This window comes from Vicugna pacos, chromosome 1, assembly GCF_048564905.1.
Source record: "Vicugna pacos chromosome 1, VicPac4, whole genome shotgun sequence".
Classification (NCBI taxonomy): domain Eukaryota; kingdom Metazoa; phylum Chordata; class Mammalia; order Artiodactyla; family Camelidae; genus Vicugna; species Vicugna pacos.
In genome coordinates this window covers 20,408,610-20,425,359 of record NC_132987.1, presented here as the reverse complement: position 1 = coordinate 20,425,359, position 16,750 = coordinate 20,408,610, and the positions used below count along the sequence as shown (strand labels likewise).

The window sequence follows — 16,750 nt, the reverse complement described above, 5'->3', positions numbered from 1 at the left end:
CCTCTTCTCTTCCCCTGTTGGGCCCTAGTCCCACTTCCTAAGACATAACCAGAGGCTGAGTGAGGGAGGAGAAGTCTGGAGTAAAATGAGGAAGTGTACTTACAGGTCACGGACTAGGACTCAAACAGATGCTTGGGGAGCAGAGGATGATGAGGAAGGCCAGAGCCCAAGAGGATAGGGACAGAACCAGGGTCAGAAACTAAATAGATCATCAGAGACAAGATGAGGAGTCCCTGTGCACAGTGGACTTTCCTTCATAAAGGAAATGTAATGCTAGGATTAGGTTCAGCTGCGAATGTCAGCAACCCATTAACGCTGGTTGGAACAATATAGAAGTTCATTTTCCTTTCATGTTAATGAAATTCAGGGGTAAGCAGTCTAGAGCTGCCACAGAAGACCCAAGGTCATGAGGAATCCAGGTTCCTTCTATTTTATTACTCTGCCATCCTCAGTATGAGACTTTGACCTCATGGCCCAAAATGGTTGCTGAGCTCCAGCCATTTTGTTCCCATTTCGGATAGAAGGGAAGAAGGAGAACTGGACAAAGAAGGGCACATTCTCTCCCTTTAAGGACATTTCCCAGAAATCGTGTATGACACTCTTGCTTACATTCCATTGGCCAGACCTACAGATATGATCATACCTAGCAACAAAGGAGGCTGGGAAATACGGTATTTATTCCAAGCAGACATGAGACCAGCTAAAAATGGGAACTTCTGTTACTTACAGAAGAAGGGAAAGACAGATACTGAGCGTTAACTAGCAACCTGAGTCACAGCAGCTTTGTAAGTTGGGCAGCCTGGAGCTCATTTCACTTTGTGTGACTTTAGGTGTGACTCACCAGGGCTGAATTACCGGGGAGGCTAAGCATGTGTTTTGAGCTCCTGCAAAGCTGGGGAGACAAAACAATGGCAACAACAAATGCAGGGGAAGAATTTGATATTTCATATTTTAAGAAAAACCCTAGCAAAGTAGTTTTGGGAAAAGTCAGAACTTTGTTGAACTTTATTATCTGTATTTTGCAGTGCAGTGTTGTTTTGGTTTTCGATTTATGCATAGGAGTGAGGTGTTTATTTCCATGATCTTTTTGATTCTATACTTAATCCATGTAGTGTGTCATCTTTTTATAATCAGTGACGCCATGTGGGGAAAACTATTCACACTACTTGCATGTAAAAAGTAATTTAACCTTTAACGTTAAAATATGTGGCAAAACCCAGAAAGCATCTGTCTTGAATGCAAGATACTTCCAATAAAAAATAAGTTACATAGTAAAAAAAAAAATCAGACCCTCAGAATGAATATTGGTATCAGCTCACCCCACCTGCGTGCCTTGCTCCCTGCTGACTGCAGCCACCAGAATCTCAGAAGGGCTTTGAGGTGAATTTGGCTTTTGGGGAGGGAAGCTGTTCTGCTACTGGATCATATGCCAGAGAGAAGGCAACCCAGGAGAAATCATTACAGAGAAGAAAAAGGAGGAGAGGAAAGAAGGAAAGTGAGCAGAGGAGGGAGGAGATACAGAGGAGGGTCTGAGGTCAGAAGGGGCAGAATAACTCAGGGGTGGTCCACCCTTGAGGCGGTGGTTCTTAAATGTCTCCACAAATATATCTACTCCTTCCTTCACAAGGCAAAACCTAATCACTCGTTCCTTGAGTGACTCACTTGTAACGAATAAAATATGGTGGAAGTGATGGTGTGTGACTGGGTCACAAAGGGCATCATGACATCCTCCTTGCTCACCTTGGATCACTGGCTCTGGGAGAAGCCAGCCACCATGTGGTGAGGATGCACAAGCAGCCCTGGGAAAGGCCCACGTGGTGAGGAACCCAGGCCTCCAGCCAAGGGCTGTGCGAGTGACACAACTTGGAAGTGGGGACCTTCAAATCCACTGAAGCCTTGGACTCCTGCAGCCTCATGAGAAACCTTGAGCCAGAATCACCCAGCTAAGCTGCTTCCAGAATCCTGATTCTCAAAAATTGTGTGAAATAATAAGTGTATGTTGGATTAAGCTGTGCTACAGGTGAAAAGATGAATGGAAAGAGTCAGGTCCCTGATAGCGTCACGAAGCCGCTGAATCCCCAGGGCTGCCCTCCTCTGGGTTCTCTTTACATAAGGAAAGGAACACCCGGTTTATTTAAGGCAAAGCTATTCAGATTTCTCTTACCCACAGCAGAATGGCTGACACATCTTCAGAAAATGTACAGACATTCAATCACAAAATTAGAAAAGGAAACCATACGCACGTTTCACAGTTTTGATTGGGATCATTTTATTTAGAATTTTTATTGTTGACCTGTCTCTGAAAGGACATAGTAACAGCTGTGAAGAGAACAGGATTATAGAGGCCAGAAATGATGACATTAATCTCTTTGGGTTCTCAAGAAGAACAAGGGGTTTTGAACTGAAAACATGAAAGCTGGCCCTGCCGGCAGCCAGGCCGCTGGTTTCCCCACACGCACATAAGCAATGTTCAGGTGAGCCTCCACCCTCCAAGGAGAGACGGAGCAAGGCCATTCCCCAAACACAAAAGTGACCAGACGACGCCCTCTTCTGATGAGTCTGAGTGACTGCTGCCCCTTCACCAGTTACAACCAAGTCCAGGGCTCCCGCTTTCTAGATGATATTACATGTCCAGTTACCAAAATGCTCCCTTCTTCCTCGCAGCATCCAGTCTAGGACTGCCTCCCACCTCATCCTCCTGAGAATCACCTATGAGAACCCTGTGAGAAGTTCCTCCCAGTTCCGTCTCCTGAGGCTCCGGGGCTATCCTCTTGTGCAGCGGCAAGCCCAATAAACGGAACATCGTTTTTCTCTAACTGCAGGTAAGTCTCTGGTAATCTTTGGTCAGTGGGCTTTAACAGAAACCCCCCAGACTAGAGCTATAAGCCCTTCCCATCTCTAGTGGTCCCAAACAGAGGCTTAGGAGTAGTGCAAGGAGCTCCCAGCAGACCGCAGGATCTCGGCTGCGGGGGGGATGCTGCAACTGTGGCTAGTTTGCTTGACCTTGGCCTCGAAGAACTTCTCCCCCACGCCTGTGTGTCTGTTCTTCCAGCACTGACTGGAAGGGTAAGAAAAGAACCGTGGACCCTGAGATAGCCGCCACCACCTTCCCAGGCCCACGTCCCCCATCCGAGTTCTTGGGAAGCTCCCCTCTCCTGTTCGCTCTCTCTTATCATCTTTCAGTCCTGACCAGGTCCATGTGGAAAAAAAGAGGCAAAATCTTCACTGAGGAAGCAGTGAGACCCTTGCATCAGGCAGGGAAGGAGGGAGTTTCTTCTTGAGGTATGCTTTGAGGGAATAGGAGGTTTTCCTGGGGTTGAGCAGGTCTGAAGTTCATCGGCACTAGATGTAGGGCATTCCATGAGCACTGGCCTTGCAGCTGTTTGCAGGTCTTTCTGAAACATGTTCTGATCTGAAAAGACATCCCCAATGAAGATTGTAACTAAAAGAGCCAAGGAACGTTTTCCAACGAGAGACTCATGGAGTAGGACATCTGCAGACAAGCTTCAAATAGTTTTTCAATGAGGTGAAGAGGATGATGATATAAAACTGAGTCTCAATATGGGTGATATCTGTGCTTCTCAACCCCGACAACACATGAGAATCAGCTGGGAGAGCTAAATGACTGCCCATGCCTGGGAACCTGTCACAGACCAATTGCATGGGAGTCTCTGGGGTGGGGCCTGGGCATCAGTATTTGTTGTCCGTGATTCTACCATGCAACCAGAGTGGAAAGGCACTGGTGTACGGAAGAACACTGAGACCGGGAGTCAGGAATCAGCTCTCTCCTTCCCCAAGCAAAGTGTTCACCCACTATAATTTTCCTCATCTGCAAAATGAGCAAGGTTGATGAGTGTTTCTGAAACTTTAATGTGCACACAAATCGCATAGTGATCTTGTCAGTATGAGATTCTGGTGCAGTAGGTCTTGAGTGGGACTTGAGATCCTGCATTTCTAAGAAGCTCCTGCATAAGGCCGAGGCTGCTGGTGTGGACCACACTTTGAATGACAAGCCATAAGTTAGTGGTTCTCAAAGTGTGGCTCCCAGACCAACAGCATCAGTATCACCTGGGAAACTGTTAGAAATGCAAAATCTTGGACCTTGTCCCAGACCTACTGAATCAGAAACAGGATTTAGCCACCTGTTTTAATAAGCCATCTAGGTGATGCTGATGGATTCTCAAGTCTGAGGAGCATGGCCCTGTGAATTCTAAAATCTCTTTGACTCTGGAATTCTCTGTGCCCAGTCTTTTGGACTGTCACAGTCTGGCTCCTTCTGAGTACCCCAAACTAGAAATTGATCAGCACTAGAAGTGACCCGGGAGGACCACCACTGTATGTTCCTTCCCAGCATTGTCCAAGTTTTAGCTCCCTGAGGAGCCATTCCCTGTGGGAACTTGGAGCTATCACTGCTTCCCTTGCATGATTTTATGTGTTAATTTGGTTGGGCCACAGTGTTCTGATATTTGGTCAAACATGATTCTGGATGTTTTTTTGAAGGTGTTTTTTGGATAAGATTAACACTAACTCCATAGATTTTTCAGTAAACAGATTGCCCTCCATAACATGGGTGGACCTCATCCAATCAGTTGAAGGTCTGAATAGAAAAAGACTAACCTCCTCTGAGAAAGAAGCAATTCTGCCAGCAGGCTGCTTTTGGATTCAACTGCAACTCTTCCCTGCAACTCCAGCCTAGCAGCCTATTCCATCAGATATTGCAGATTTTGGACTCACTGGGGCTCGACAGTGTAAGAATTGGGCCATATTCTTACAATATCTACCTACCTATTTATCTACACATCCTGTTGGTTCTGTTTCTCTGGAGAATACTAATGCATCTAGCATTTGAAATTCCTTTCAGCTCCTCCCCCTCTTTAATGCCTCTGCTTTTAAAAAAGTATCTCAGGGAAGGATATAGCTCAGTGGTAGAGTGTATGCCTGGGGTGCATGAGGTCATGGGTTCAATCTCTGGTACCTCCATTAAAGAAATAATAATAATAAAAAGTGGTCTCCACATCTTTTCTGTTCTCAAGGCCAAATTCTCCGAGTAATAGTCAAGCATTGGGAGGGGGAAAATACCCAGAAACCTAACAGATCTGCCACCTTAAAGATCTCAGATCAAGAGCAGTAGACCAGAAGGGCCAGGCTGAATGGAAATTCACTTCTTTAACTTCAAGTAGAATCTCATTATTACTACACTATCTGCTGCAAAATATCAGACACTTCTTTTAGTAGCTGTTAATAAACAGGGCAAAGTTATAATAGTGAAGGCTTATTGTGGAAGTTGACAATTCTTTTCTTATTCAAATGAATTCAAATTAAGTTGAATATTCAAGTTTTTCTTTGGGTCCCACCCCTTGCACCATCCCAACTGAGAACAGGGACAAAAAATGTGCTTGGCCTTCCTTTGGGTGTGGGTCCTGTCATTGGCAGTCCCACCAGAACCTTAAGGAGTGGGCCGTTGGGCCAGAGGGAGGTAGGGGTGCAGGAGCCAGATGAAAGGTGAGGAGGATGCAGGTCAGGGAGAAACAATAAATATTCCCTATAGCATGAGATTCCCTGAGAGTAGATATGTTGGAAAGTAGAGTATGCTTTGAAACAATACCTCTCACGAGCTAGCTTTGATTGCCGTGGGTCCTCAGTACAGTCATCTCTCTAGGTGAAAGGTGGCCCACTTCATGGCCAAGTACCTGCCTATATTCTGTGCAGAATGGCCAAATACAACTTGTTTTTCATGGTCATCTTTTATGAAAAAGTCTTACAGAAGGGAGTTCGATTCAGATGAGAATCACCCAATTTCAAATATAAAAATAAGCTGTATAGTCCAACTTAATATAGAAATCTGTAGGATTTGATATGATAACGTGCAAGTTATTTCTTGTTTTTTTTTCTCAGTGCCACACCTGCCCTTGTACACTGTGAACCACTGGGGCTGAGCATCTGCAGCCTACATCTCCTAGGCTGTTCTGCCAGCTGGGTCTCTGTTGGGTTCTGCTAGTTGGAGCACTGGTGGGAGACCAGAGGTGGGAAGGAGAGAGAAGAGTCCGTCTTTGGGCCTGATGGTGTGGCTGTTGTTGGCAGGCCCTGATAGTTGCTGTTGTGGGAGTAGAAGTGGGGTAACTCCTAAGTCCCAGCAGTCCAGTCAGAGGAAGAAGCTTTTCAGTGGTTCTGTATCTTTGGTGGACTTGGAAACAACTGCGACAGTGGTTCCAAAACTGTGGCAGCAGATGGAGCGTTCCAGACTCCAGCTCAGGGTGACTTTGGCAGCTTCTGATATTTGGTTATCTCTTCCCTTCCTCCCTCACTTCCTTCCTTCCTTCCTTCTTCCCTGCAAATAAACAGGTTTTTTTTTATTGCATCTTTAAAATATCACATAGGTCTTATAGGTCCTAGGAATCATGTAGCATCTTGTTTCTGTAGCTGCACGGCTCTTAGATCTCAGTCATCAGCCTGCTGAACTGTTCCTTTTCCAGAGACGTAGATACCAGCCCAATTTTCTAATATCCTTGTTCTTAACTGTTGTGGCTTGCTGAATCAAAGCAGCTGAATTTGAGACAACTTCACTGTCATTTCCTTCAAGAATTAACTCTTTTTTTTTTTTTCCTACAGCTTGAGATATTTAAGTAATGCCTGGCTTCATTTGAACCGGTGGGTGTATTTTTCACCCAAGAAATTTCAGATTTCAACAAGAGACTTATTCTTCTGAATAACAGCATTGGTGGGGGAATATACACTGACCTCATCTTGTAACGGAGGACCTTACCTTGTAGAACACTGTGATCGTGCTCTGTCCATGACACAGATAGTACGACAGTAGCCAGCTCCTTTTGATTTCCCACCATTTGTCATCCTGGAGTCTCTTCTTTCTAAGGAGACTGAATTTGACATCAGTGTGACGGAAATCCCTCTGCAGGATTCCTCTGGGGCCCGTCACAATAACTGTGCGTCCCTTCAGAGCAATGTCGAGATTTTCTGGAAGGCTGACATTCTGATTACTACAAATGGTCTTCATTGTCACAGTAGACGTGGCAAAGAGAGCTCCCTGCTTCTTTCTTTTTGCTCCTCCTCCCTTTTGCTCTTCCAGTCTTCCTAACACCTTTGTAAAAGTTCCCTGAGTTGAATTCCCTCTATGTGAAACACCTGGAGTGCCTTCTCTTTCTAACTGAACCCTGACTGATATGGAAAGCACAGATTTCTGAGTTTCATGTACGGAAACTTAACTCTTATATTTAAATTGGCTCTACTACTGCGTGCTTAGCATGCATGAGGTCCAGTACCTCCATTAAAAATAAATAAATGAATGAATAAATAAACCTAAATAATTCCCCCTAAAATTAAGAAATATACCAAAAACAAACAAAAAATTTTTTAAAAAGTCAAGCTCGTGAAAGAAAATCACATTAAAAAAATAAATTGGCTCAACTTAATTTGAGCAGACAGTTTACAATAGTAGATGTTGGATCATTTTGGTCTCACCTATTTTTTGTGTTTTGGGTCCTTATAGAGAAAAGCTCTCAAGGGCTAAATAGTGTCTTTAAGATGATCTCTGGTGAGAAGCACACTGAGCAGAGGCATGGGTCTGGCTGGGAAGGCACACACCCACGGTGTGCGAACTTCACCTGCGGGGCTTGGGCCCGCATCCACGGTCTCTGGTTCCCTCCCCCACACGCTGTCCAGCTTTTCCTTGGCCTTCGTGTTTCTGGCCTCACCTGGAAGAGTTCTTGCTCTCTCCCAGGTGAGCCCACTGCTGACCCTCACACGTGTAACATTAGTTCTCAACCAGGGAGATGATAAAAAGCATCAGAAGCTCCTCCTTACCAGCTCTTCCGCCCCATCAGCTCGAGGGCTCGGCACTCGCAGGCAGTCTGAACCTTGCGGGTAACAAACTGCTCCTCAAAGCCTGAGACCAGCCACACCCCGCTTCCTGGGTGGGAGGCCTCGGGGCTCTCCCAGGCCAGTCCGGTCATGCCTGTCCTCACTGAGTGGAGCTGAACAAACACCGATTTTGAGTAAGTAAGTTTTGCCTACCAAATGAGCAGTGATTTTTAAAGAAAGATATTACTCAGTGACTCAGTGGTGAGACTCTTACTCATGCTGGTGGGAGTGCAGATTGGAACTCTTCTGGCGCGAGGTGTGTCTGTGTATCTCAATAATCTAGACCTAGAAATTCCACACCTGGGATCCTACTGTAGGAAATCACTTAGATTTAGTTGTAAAAGTTAGAAGCTTTCAGCTGCCAGCAGCAGAACACTCAATGAATGTGGCAGCAGCCATCAGACATTACTGCTCACGTAACAAGTAGTCTGGTGGTAAGAAGTCCTGGAATTGGTTCAGTGTGTCCACGACGTAATGAAGGAGCCCGGCCTCTTCTCCCACTCTGCCATCCACAGTTTGTGGTTTCCCCTGGTGGTGCTGTCAGTTGTTGTAGCTCAAAGTGTCCTGTGCTCATGGGACAGTGGCCAAACAGAAAAAAAGGGAGAAGGGGCAAAATGGATCTCCTGCAAGGAAGCCTTCCTGGAAGCCTCTGCAACACTGTTTATTTCATTGTTCAAAATGGGACCACGTGCACACCCCCTAGATGTATCATTAACAGAGGGAGTGAGGTTGCCGTGGTGGACTTGGCTGCCTGAGTGACTCCGGGCTATTGCTGGCAGGGAGGGAGGGTGAATGGCTTTTGGGTAAGCAGCCAACTATGTCTGCCAGAGGGAACCAAAATTTCACACATCACACAAGATGTTTGATGCAGTGTTACTCATAAATATAAAGAAATGGAAACTGTGGGCCTACAAAGTTACAGTACATTTATTTGGATGAAGAAACGACTAAAACTAATAAGGCATAGAAGCTGGCTTCTAACCAGGTCTGTCTGACTCCAAGCCCACTTTGTCAGTGGCTGCTTCCTCCTTGGGTTTAACAAAGGCATTAACACCACCAGAAGCAAAAGCAGTTAAAAATCCTTCAAAGCTTAGGTTACTTAATGAAAAACAGCCAAAGCAATACAGTAACCCCATTCTTCAGGGACTAGGGTTAGCTGAGGGGCTCCTGACACCCTGATCCCAACTGTCACTTTTGAGAGATTAGTAAGTCTCTTCTGAGACTCTCTGCCTGATTCCTGCCTAGAGACCAGAAACAGCTAGAAGTTAAAACAGCATGAGTTTAAGTTTCCATGGCTTCTGCCTGCTTTACCAGGTCACTCGTAATGAGACACCAAACACCTCCAACCAAACCCAGGGTATAAAAAGACTGATTACAGAAAAGCAGTTATTGGAGTATTTGGATAATAGTAATACAATTTTCTAACAATAATGGTAGATAATTGTCAAAATTAAAGGGATTCTTGTGGGTCTTTGGCTCAGGTTCTCCCTCCCGATTGTCTGCTGGTTCAATATGTACTGATTGGTTGTGCAGGTGGCAAACCCTACTGGCCTGTTACTTTCCTCACGCTACTTGTCTTCTAGAAATACACTGTTCCCCCTCCCTCTTTTAGTTTTTCTATTAGCCAACAGAAGTGGGTGTGGACGAAAAGCTGGATGCTGCCAATTTAGTCACCTTAGTTAGCTAATTAATAGATCTGACTATAGCTTTGATGGGAAAGAAAAAATTGCTGCCTTTCTTTGGCACTGTAATCTGGTTAGATAAGGAGTATCTAAAATTTAGACAGATCTCAAAATTCACAGTGTATTTTCTTCTCAAAGCCATGCTCATGTTTACTTAGAATAACCACAACATTTTTCTTGGGCTTGCAAATGCCGTCACAGGCTCACTGTTTGCTTTGTATGAAGGGCACACAGTTAGACCTGCTGTCTGCCGGGCTGGGGTAATATCACCTTGAGGGCAATGGACCCACCCTGGTCATGGGTGCTTGACCATTTCACACTGGTACCACAATCTCATTGATATCAGAGATTCAGTTTTCTGTTTATAGGTGCCAGGCTTGTGGGGTGGCTTGAAAAGCAACCATGAGACAAACAGCAACAAATGTTTTGCCTTCATCCTCACAGCAAAATTGGAAGTGTGGTGTGCAGACACCTGTGAGAGCATCTGTGTTCTTGCCCTGGTCCTTCCGTGGTCTCTCATGCCACGCCCCACACCCCACTTTGGAAATCGAGTCTCAATGATGTGGAGGTTTCTCTCTCTCTGGAAAATTCCTCATCACTCTTCAAGACTCAACTCAAAGTTTCCTTCTTTCCTTCCGTAGGGCCTCCCCAAATCTCTCAGGCAAAATTAATACCTCTCTTCTTGGTTCTCATGGCACATTAATAGCCACCCATACTGTACTGGGATGATTTGATTTTCTGTTTTCTTGACTATATGTCAAGTCTTCCAGAGTCAGATATATCTTTTTGGGGAGGGATGGGGGTAGAGGAGGTAACTAGGTTGGTTGGTTTGTTTATTCATTTTTTCGTGGAGGTACTGGGGATTGAACCTAGGACCTTATTCTCGCTAGACAGGCACTCTATCACTGAGCTATACCCTCCTTCTAGAATAGTATCTTTATTTGATTTTCATGGCCTGGTTTAAAAATTATGGAATATTTTCTGTATACAATAGGACATGTATGTATGTGTCTACAGGAGAATATATATGTAAAACATATGTAAGGAAATGATAATAATAATGGTGATGATGATGAAAAAAAATCTGTGAAGCCAACCTTCCTTTAAGTACCGAGATGGGGACGCCTTCCCACGTGCGCCCTCCCTTCATCCCACACTCCTGAGGTTGTTCTGTCCTCTGGTATTTATTATTCCCTTATTTTTTGTTATAGATTTATAATATATGTATAAATCTTGTAAAAGAATGCCAGTTGGCCCCAAATTGTTGGGTTGGGGATTTTAAATTTTGCCAATCGAGTGAGTGGAAACAGTATTTCATTGTAACTTTAATTTGCATTTCCACACTTCCTAATGGGTTGAGACTCATAAAGCATGCTGAGGCATGGTTAAATGTGTTTGTTGGTCATTTGGGTTTCCTGTTTTAGTAAAAATCTGTTCTTGTCCCTATTATATTTTGCAAAAGGGTTGTTTTCTTTTTCTTTTTGGTTTGGGGGGTTCATTATATATTTGGATACATATCCTTTGTCAGTTATATGTATTGAGAGCATACTCTACTAGCCTATGGTTTGCCTTTTCATTTTTTTATGGCTTTTTCATGTGAACTCAGCTCCCTGATTTTAGTGTGGTTTAATTTGTCAATTATTTCCTTTTTTATATGACATTTTGGTGTCGTGTTTAAAAATCCTTTCCCCCGTGGTCTTTAAAAAAAATTTTAATTTATTTTTTCTTTGCTCCGTGGTCTTAGAGATACTCTGTATTTTCTGCTGAGAGCATTTAAGTTTTATTTTTCACATTTAACACTTTATCGAGAAAAGCAATAAATGAAGTGTTTGGATAACAGTAATGTGGACAAGGACCCCTAATTGTTCCCAGCACCATTTACTGGAAAGTTAGTCCTTTCCTGGCTGACCTGACGGTCCCCTGTCATGTGTCACTCATGCTTAGGGGCTTTTGTTTCTGGTCCTTTGGTATATTTTTCTGTCCTTGGGCCAATAACACACCATTTAAATTACTAGAGCTGTATGGTAAGTTGTATTTCCTGACATGGCAGTTCCCGCCCCATCCCCTACTCCCCCACATTCAGGAAAATTTGGGCTATTTTTTTAAATTAAATTTTATTTTTTATTGACGTGTAGTTGATTTACAATGTTAGTTTCAGGTGTATAGCAAAGCAATTCAGTTATATATAAACATACATATATATACTTTCAGTTTCTTTTCCGTTATATGTTATTATAAGAAATTGAATACAGTTCCCTGTGCAGTACAGTAGGCCCTTGTTGTTTATCTATTTTATATACAGTAATGTGTATCTGTTAATCCCAAACTCCTAATTTATCCTCTCCTACTCTTTCACCTTTGGTAACCATAGTTTATTTTCTATGTCCATGAGTTTATTTTTGGTTTGTAGATAAAATTTGTACTTTTTTAGGTTCCACGTATAAGTGATATATGATATATGTTTTTCTCTGTCTGACTGACTTCACTTAGTATGATAATCTCTAGGTCCATCCATGTTGCTGCAAATAGCATTATTTTATTCTTTGTTATGGCTGAGTGATATTCCATTGTGTGTGTGTGTGTGTGTGTGTGTGTGTGTGTGTATACACACACACATATATACCACAACTTCTTTATCCAGTCATCTGTTGATGGACATTTAGGCTGTTTCTGTGTCTTGGCTATTGTAAATAGTGCTGCTGTGAACACTGGGGTGCATGTGTCTTTTCAAATTATATTCTTCTCCAAGGGTAGGATTGCTGGATCATAGGGTAAGTCTATTTTCAGTTTTTTAAGGACCTTCATACTGTCCTCCATAGTGGCTGCACCAATTTACATTCCCACGAGCAGTGAGGGAGGGTTCCTTTTTCTCTACAGCCTCTCCAGCATTTATTATTTGTAGACTTTTTAATGATGGCCATTCAGACTGTTGTGAGGTGATACCTCATTGTAGTTTTGATTTGCATTTCTCTAATAATTAGCAATACTGAGTATCTTTTCTTGTGTCGACCACCTGGATGCCTTCTTTGGAGAAATGTCTATTTAGATCTTATGCCTATTTTTTGATTGGGTTGCTTATTGTTTTGATATTAAGCTGTATGAGCTACTTATGTATTTTAGAAATTAGTCCCTTGTTGGTCCTGTCATTTACAAATATTTTCTCTCACCATATAGGTTGTCTTTTTGTTTTGTTTATGGTTTCCTTTGCTGTTCAAAAGCTTTTATGTTTAATTAGATCCCATTTATTTATTTTTGGTTTTATTTCCATTCCTGTAGCAGCTGGTTTGAGAAAAATATTACTGCAATTTATATCAAATAGTGTTCTCCCTATGTTTTTCCTTTAGGAGTTTTATAGTAACAAGCCTTACATTTAGGTCTTTAATTCATTTTGAGTTTATTTTTATAAATGGTGTTAGAGAATGCTGTAATGTCATTGTTTTACATGAAGCTGTTCAGTTTTCCCAGCACTACTTATTGAAGAGACTCTCTTTTCTCCACTATATATATTCTTGCCTCCTTTGTTGTAGGTTTATTGACCATAAGTGGGTGGATTTATTTCTGGACTTTCTATCCTGTTCCATTGATCTATGTGTCTGTTTTTGTGCCAGTGCCATGCTGTTTTGATTACTGTAGCTTTGTAGTATAGTCTGAAGTCAGGGAGCATGATTCCTTCAGGTCCGTTCTTTCTCAAGATTGTTTTGGCTATTTGGGGTCTTTTGTGTTTCCATACAAATTTTAACATTTTTTGTTCCAGTTCTGTGAAAAATGTCATTGGTAATTTGATAGGGATTGCATTGAATCTGATTGCATTGAATCCTTGGTAGTATGGCCATTTTAATAATATTGATTCTTCCAGTCCAAGAACAGGGTATACCTTTCCATCTGTTTGTTGTCTTCCATTACTTTCATCAGTGAATTATAGTTTTCGGAGTACAGGTCCTTTGCCTCCTTAGGTAGGTTTATTCCTAGGTATTTTATTCTTTTTGGTGCAGTGGTAAATGGGATTGTTCCCTTAATTTCTTTTTCTGATATTTTGTTTTTAGTGTATGCTAAAAATGCAACAGCTTTCTGCATATTAATTTTGTATCCTGCAGCTTTAGTGAATTCATCGATGAGCTCTAGCAGTTCTCTGGTAGCATCTTTAGGATTTTCTGTGTATAGTATCATGTCATCTGCAAACAGTGACAGTTTTACTTCTTTTCCAATTTGGATTCCTTTTATTTCTTTTTCTCCTCTGTGGCTAGGACTCCCAAAACTATGTTTAATAAAAGTGGCGTGAATGGGCATCCTTGTCTTGTTCCTGATCTTAGAGGAAATGCTTTCAGTTTTTCATCATTGAGTATGATATTAGCTGTAGGTTTGTCATTTATGGCTTTTATCCTGTTGAGGTATGTTCCCTCTATTGTTCACTTTCTGGAGAGTTTTTATCATGAATGGATGTTGAGTTTTATCAAAAGCTTCTATTGAGATGATCATATGGTTTTTATTCTTCAGTTTGTTAATGTGGTGTAACACATTGATTGATTTGCAGATATTGAAATGTCCTTGATCCCTGGGATAAATCCCACTTGATCATGGTGTATGATCCTTTTAATATATGGTAGGAGTCTATTTGCCAGTATTTTGCTGAGGACTTTTGCATCTATATTCACCAGTGATATTGGCCTGTAATCTTTTGTGTGTGATATCTTTATCTGGTTTTGGTATCAGGGTGATGGTGGTCTCATAGAATGAGTTTGGAAGTGTTTCTGGAATAATTTCAGAAGGATACACATTAACACTTCTCTAAATCTTTGGTAGAGTTCCCCTGTGAAGCCATCTAGTCCTGTTTGTTGGGAATATTTAAACTACTGATACAATTTCAGTGCTGGTAATTGGTGTGTTCATATTGTCTTTTTCTTCTGGTTTAGTCTTGGGAGATTGCACCTTTCTAAGAAATTGTCCATTTTTCTAGGTTGTCCATTTTGTTGGCATCTAGTTGCTCATAGTAGCCTCTTATGATCCTTTGTATTTCTGTGGTGATGGTGGTAAATTCTCCCTTTACATTTCTGATTTTATTAATTTGGGCCCTCCCCTTTTTTTTCTCAGTGAGTCTGGCTAAAGATTTATCCATTTTTTTTAAATCTTTTCAAAGAACCAGCTCTTTGTTTCATTGATCTTTTCTATTTTTTTTACTCTTTATTTCATTTATTTCTGCTCTAATCTTTATGATCTCTTTCCTTGTACTAACTTTATGTTTTATTTGTTCTTCTTTCTCTAATTGCATTAGGTGTAAGTTTAGGTTGTTTATTTGAGATTTTTCTTGTCTCCTGAGGTAAGCTCTTACTGCTATAAGCGTCCCTCGTAGATCTGATTTGGCTGCATGCCAGAGGTTTTGGATCTTCATGTTTTCATTTTCATTTGTCTCAAAGTAGTTTTTGATTTTTCCTTTGATTTCCTCAGTGATCTATTGGTTATTTAGTAGCATATTGCTTAGCACCCACATGTTTGTGGGTTTTTTCAGTTTTTTTCTTGTAGTTGATTTCTAATCTCATAGCATTGTGGTGGGAAAAGATGCTTGATATGATTTTAATTTTCTTAAATCTACCAAGACTTGCTTTGTGGGCCAACATGTGATTTATCTTGGACAATGTTCCATGTGCACTTGAGAAGAATGTGTATTCTGCTGCCTTCAGATGGAATGCTCTATAGATATCAATTAAGCCCATCTGGTCTAATGCATCATTTAAGGCCTGTATTTCCTTACTGACTTTCTGTCTGGATGATCTGTCCCGTGGTGTAAGTGGGATGTTAAAGCCCCTCACTATTATGTTAATGTCAATTCTCCTTTCATATCTGTTAATATTTTCCTTATATGTTGAGGTACACCTATGTTGGGTGCATATATATTTACAATTGTTATATATTCTTCTTGGATTGATCCCTGCATAATTATGTAGTGTCCTTCTTTGTCTCTGGTAACAGTCTTTATTGTAAAGTCTATCTCGTCTGATATAAGCATTGTTACTCCAGCCCTTTTTTGATTTCCATTTGTGTGGAATATCTTCTTTCATCCTCTTTCAGTCTGCATGTGTCTCTAGATCTGAAGTGAGTCTCCTATAGGCAGGAAATATGAGTTTTGTTTTTGTAACCATTCAGCCAGTGTGTGTCTTTTAGTTGTAGCATTTAGTCCGTTTACATTTAAGATAATCATCAATATATATATGTTCTTATTGCCATTTTGTTGATTGTTTGTGGTTTGTTTTAGTAGGTCTTTTTCTTCCTTTTCTTCTTTTGTTCCCTTCTCTTGTGATTTGGTGACTCTCTTTAGTGTTATGTTTGGATTCCTTTTTCGTTTTTGTGTGTATATCTATTACAGATTTTTGGTTTGTGGTTACCATAAGGTTTTGGTATAACATTCTGTATATAAATGTGATAGCTGTAAGTTGCTGATGTCTTATTTTCAAATGCATTTTAAGTACCCTGTGTTTGTACTCTCCTCCCCTCACGCTTGCTGGTTTTGATATCATATTTTACATTTTTTTGGTGTATCTTTTAACCGCTTATTGTGAATACAGATGACTTTACTACTATTGGCTTTTCCCCTTCCTCCTAGTTTTTGTGAGAATGATTTCCTCCCTTTACTGTGTGCTGGCCTTTACCTTTGAGCTTTTCCATTTTGTAATTTTCTTATCTCTAGTTGTGGTCTTGTCTTTCCCACCTAGAGAAGTTCCTTTAGCATTTGTTGTAAAGCTGGTTTGGTAGTCTGAATTCTTTTCGCTTTTGCTTGTTTGTAAAGCTTTTGATTTCTCCATCAAATATGAATGAGAGCCTTGGTGGATAGATTATTCTTGGTTGTAGATTTTTCCCTTTCATCATTTAAAATATATTATGCCACTCCTTTCTGGCCTGCAAAGCTTCTGCTGAAAAATTAGCTGATGGTCTTGTGGGAGTTCCCTTGTATGTTATTTGTTGCTTTTCCCTTGATGCTTTTAATATTCTCTCTTTATCTTATAATTTTTGACATTTTAATTATAATATGTCTTGGTGTGTCCCTTTTTGGGCTAGTCCTGTATGGACTCTGCACTTTCTGGGCTTGGGGGACTGTTTCCTTCCCCAGGTTAGGGAATTTATCAGCTATTATCTCTTCAGATATTTTCTCGGGCCCTTTCTTTCTGTCTTCTCCTCTGGGACCCCTATAACGTGAATATTAA

At 41.4% G+C, this 16,750-nt stretch overlaps 1 protein-coding gene, 1 long non-coding RNA gene and 1 pseudogene across 4 annotated transcripts in view; 1 reads left to right on the top strand and 2 right to left on the bottom strand.

Annotated features, from left to right (window-relative positions):
• LOC102544655 (ribonuclease inhibitor) overlaps positions 1-1,584 on the bottom strand; it is a 46,232-nt gene extending 44,648 nt beyond the window's left edge. The window contains exon 1 of one of the 3 annotated variants that reach the window (XM_072958443.1): positions 1,320-1,584. The gene's annotated coding sequence lies outside the window, so the exon portion shown is untranslated. Of the gene's footprint in view, positions 1-103; positions 161-1,319 lie in introns of those variants that run through there. The other 2 variants (XM_072958431.1, XM_072958447.1) reach the window with 2 other exon arrangements.
• Positions 1,585-1,774: 190 nt separating this feature from the next.
• On the top strand, positions 1,775-4,792 carry LOC116280627 (uncharacterized). Its single transcript, XR_012071366.1, has 4 exons — positions 1,775-1,994; positions 2,665-2,822; positions 3,184-3,282; positions 4,545-4,792. It is a non-coding gene; the product is annotated as an uncharacterized lncRNA (long non-coding RNA).
• A 1,646-nt stretch (positions 4,793-6,438) lies between these two features.
• On the bottom strand, positions 6,439-7,290 carry LOC102546141 (large ribosomal subunit protein uL6-like; annotated as a pseudogene).
• Positions 7,291-16,750: the final 9,460 nt, after the last annotated feature.